Source organism: Callithrix jacchus, chromosome 14 (assembly GCF_049354715.1).
Source record: "Callithrix jacchus isolate 240 chromosome 14, calJac240_pri, whole genome shotgun sequence".
Classification (NCBI taxonomy): Eukaryota; Metazoa; Chordata; class Mammalia; order Primates; family Cebidae; genus Callithrix; species Callithrix jacchus.
The window spans coordinates 46,636,499-46,640,869 of NC_133515.1; the positions used below are offsets into that span (position 1 = coordinate 46,636,499).

Genomic DNA, 4,371 nt, shown 5'->3' on the forward strand with positions numbered 1-4,371 from the left:
CCTTTGCAAAGCTCTGTCTGGTTGGTCATATCATTATCTCCCTTTTACAGGAAAGTTCAGTGAAATAAATTACATAGACAGTATACCACTTTGTAAGCTCTCTCCATTCTAGGCTTGTCTCTGTGTTATCACAAAAATTGATGGGACTTAGTTATAATAATTGTTATTAGCAGAAAAATTGGAGGACAGACAATATACAATTTGGTTAGAGGAAGAGCCCGATAGCTTTCCACCTGGATAACAATCAGTTAATGGATGTAGATATCAGTAATAAGGGAGAAAGCTCTTCAAGCAGCAGATCATTATGCAGCAGCTCAGCATGTTTATTAATCATTGTGCACAATTAAAATGCCATTTCATCCCTCTAATTAAAACAAGTAGTTCCCTGAGGCTAGCACCTGAACTAATGGAGCCTGGTTGCCTAAGGATCTCACTCAGGGAAGGGAATTAAACAATGGAGGAAGGAGTATGTTTACCAAGTTGCCCAGACAACGTCAAACTGTGTATGACATCATGAGTGAGTAGAACAGTTGAGACTGTAATTTTAAAAAGCCAGAGATGCTTCTTTTTCTGAGCAAAACCTGGACTTCAATACTGAAAATATTCTAAGTTTGTAATTGGTTGGTATCAGTATACCTGAATTAGAATGTCCATGTTATATAGTGAACATCATGACTTCTAAGAGGACAGGTATGAGTTTCTCATCTTGAGCAAGGTGAAAATGTTAGATGCCATTATCATTAGTAATAGTAATGTCATCGTCATCATCAATCACTTCTTTACCCTCATGATCAAGACCAATTGTATTGGTTGGTATACTGATATCAATCAATTGTATACTTTCCAATAAATTCTAAAGTTTCTTTCTTTTTGGTATGTGGAATATGTTTCTTGATGTTCAGAAGGAGGATTTTGAGGGATTCTCTATTGGCATCTAGGTATTTGGGAGGCTGAAGAGATTTTTGAAATTGGTTGACTCTAGAAATAGAAGGGTAGGTTGTGGAGACACAATTTAAAATAGGTGGTAGATAAATGGGCTACATGAAAGAAAACCTAGGGTTCAATCCCAGTACTGCTGCTTGAACTGAATGACCCTGAATAAAGTCCTTAGAAAATCAAAGGACTGAACTAGGTAATCATCAAACTTTCTTCTAGTTCCAAAATTCTATGGCTTTGTGGTAATTTGTGATTAACAGAACAGTGCAAAGAGATTTTATTGTTTCCCAATTCCCTTACAAGTTTGGCTTAATCAAGCCTTGCTATTCTTTCCTTCTAATTCTTGTTCAGCTCACCAGCATAACTTTAGTGTCTGATATTATACTTGGCATATAGAAGTTGCTCAATTAAATATACATAGAAAATGTCAATCGGGTTAAATCTACAGATCTCAATAATACACAGGTTTCAGTGCCTTGTTTCAAATATTTTGTACTACAAAGGGAGGAGCAACCCTACATATGATTCTGCATTACTTATCTGAAAAGTGGTAAACCTGAGGGTTATGAGAGCTGCTTTTATTTCAGCTCATCTGTGAATTCAGTTTTGCACGATTCTGTACTTGAAAGCCATGGTCTCATGTTGCCTCCATTTGCATGAGGCAAGAAGCCATGCCTCATTCTTCCCCTTTTCTACCTATTATCCCTTTAGTCCCCTTGATTCCCTGATACCTTGGAAAAATAGTCATGCCTGGAAGTCTGAGGAACTTAGAAGCATTGGTTCTTTTCCCCCCGCCGCCTTTTTTTTTTTTTTTTTGGAGTTCTGTGGTCTAGGCTGGAGTGCAGTGGTGCAATCTTGGCTCACTGCAGCCTCCACCTCCTGAGTTCAAGTAATTCTTCTGCCTCAGCCTCCCAAGTAGCTGGGACTACAAGTACACACCACTATGCCTGGCTAATTTTTTTGTGTTTAGTAGAAACGGGGCTTCACTGCATTAACCAGGCTGATCTTGGACTCCTGAGCTCAGGCAATCTGTCTACCTCAGCCTCCCAAAGTACTAGGATTACAGGTGTGAGCCACTGCTCCTGGCAGGAGCATTGGTTCTTAACTTATGTGCTATGAGTCATAGAGTTTCATGAAAATCTGATAAATTTCATGAAATCTTTCATCAGAAAAAATGCATAGCATGATTTTGCAAACAACTCTGGGTTAAGAGATTCATAGACTTTCTGAAGCTCATCTATGGAACTCAGATTAAGTTAAGAATTCTTATTTAAAGGATTATGTAAGAATTTCCAACAGTCTTTTAGGAGGCCTGTGTCTCTCCTTCTTTCTTACCTCCATCCCACATGTGAAGAAAGATGGCCAGCTAACAAAGGAGTAGGTTTGTTTTTCTTGTTTGTTTGTTTATTTTTGGTGGAGACAGAACCAGTAGCACGTGCATGTCAATGGTGAGTTGTTCTTTGCAGTGTGGCCGGTAGGCTCCAGAGTGAGGTATTATGATTTCAGTTACTTCTTCTTCTATCTTCTTTATTTATAACCAGGCATCTGGCTTTGATCTATTTATTTTAAATAAAGTAAAAAGACAACAATGAGGCTGTAATAATCACACTAGTAAAACAAAGGCAAAGTAGAGAAAACTATTAGGACTTAATTTTCTCCCACTATTCATCCTATTCTTCGTGCTGGGAATATGTTGGTAACTGGAAATTACGAGGTCAAGTTATTGAATTGATGAATCTAAGAATTTCATCTTCCTATTTTGGGGCAGTTGTTCATATGTTGAAAATCTTTCTTTCCAAACTGAAGCTCAGTTTCTCTTGTCTATCATAGTGGGAAATATAACTTGGTCAATAAGACATCCAGAAACTAGCAGAAATCAGCCAATAACTCAGATTAAGTGGCATGATAATTGGGTTTCCTAAGCATTTTTTGGTATTAAAACAGTTAATCAACCATAAAACACAAACTCCTCAGAATCCAAGGTCTTATTCAATTAACTTCTGGCCTCACACTTAAATATTTTTTTTCCTTTCTTTCAAATCATTATGTCATATTTTGCCAAGAGAGAAAGGATTGTCTGGAGTGAGAAATTCCAAAGATCAAATCAGAGCCTATCCTTTTAAATGGTATCATTTTATCCATAATTATTATTTTTAGTAAAAATAAAAACAGAAGTTTTCTTCTTGCCCAGAAAGGAGATGAAATCTTAAACATACAAGTTGAAACAGAAGGACCAAAGTTTTATAGTTTTTTGTTTGAAGCAACCCTTGTATTCTTATATCATATTTACTCTAAAACACTGAATAAACTAGAAATTTGAGAGGCAAAACAATTATTAGTGTAATACCATCAACATATGATTTTGTGCCTAGATACTTTATTTTAAGTTGATTTACAACTGCTTAAAGTCTTTTCTTGGTATGAAGCTCACAGATTAATGGTTAAACCTTTACTAGTCCTCAAATCATAGCTTCAGCTCAAGCATTCCTGGATGTGAGCCTATAAAGTGCCAAACTACTGTGTAGAGTTAAGAGAGAAAAGGAGGCTTTTCCTTCTTTTTGTCAGACAAAACTGGGTTAAAATCCCATATGCCATATACGTAGCTATGTGACCCTGAGTAAGTTATTTAATCTCTACGAGCCATGGTTTTCAGCTGGAATACAATGAGAAAATTATTCTTCTGGTAAGGTTCATGGTAGGCACACTGATTTTAAAAATCACTTATTTTCCTATACCTTGAATTGTTATTACAGTTGGGTGGTGTCACTCTGACTTCAAAGATAGCAGAAAAATGCAATGACTCTATGAGGTAGTTAAAAGATCAGGAAAGGCAGTGGGTCAAAATTTTGGTAGACAACTTGAGAGTTAGCACATAGTACAATCTGTATTGCTCAGCAATGAGGCTATGTAGTGAGAGACGTATTGTTAGTCAATTTTGATGTTGTATAAATATCATAGAGTATACTTACAGAAACCTAGATGGTATGATCTCCTACACACCTAGGCATATACCCTGCTGGTCCTAGGCTACAAAACTGTACGGCATGTTACTATACTGAATACTGTAGGTAATTGTAGCACAATGGTAAGTATTTGTGTATCTAAAATATATAAATTAATGCATTGCATAACTCTATGATGGCTATGACATCATTAGGGAATAGGAATTTTTCAGCTTCATTATAGTCTCATAAAACCATTGTTGTATATGAGGTTCATTGTTGACCAAAACACCATTATGTGGTGCATGACTGTAACTGGCTTCTAGATGTGAGAATGGACCACTGGGCAAGAATACTGTTTGGTGTCTGTGGTCAGGGTTGGCAAAGAAAAATCTAGGGGGTTGAGTATGGTTGGTTAAGTCTTGGAGCATAATGTGGCCATCCAGAGAAGAAATAAAGGAGTCAAATATTCATTCATTCGTTTACTCAAAAG

At 36.7% G+C, this 4,371-nt stretch overlaps 1 long non-coding RNA gene across 1 annotated transcript; it reads right to left on the reverse strand.

The window, feature by feature from the left end:
* Window positions 1-2,318: 2,318 nt before the first annotated feature.
* On the reverse strand, window positions 2,319-4,029 carry LOC144579159 (uncharacterized). Its single transcript, XR_013526091.1, has 2 exons — window positions 3,906-4,029; window positions 2,319-2,492 (listed from the first exon to the last, which is right to left on the reverse strand). It is a non-coding gene; the product is annotated as an uncharacterized LOC144579159 (long non-coding RNA).
* Between the last annotated feature and the right edge of the window lie 342 nt (window positions 4,030-4,371).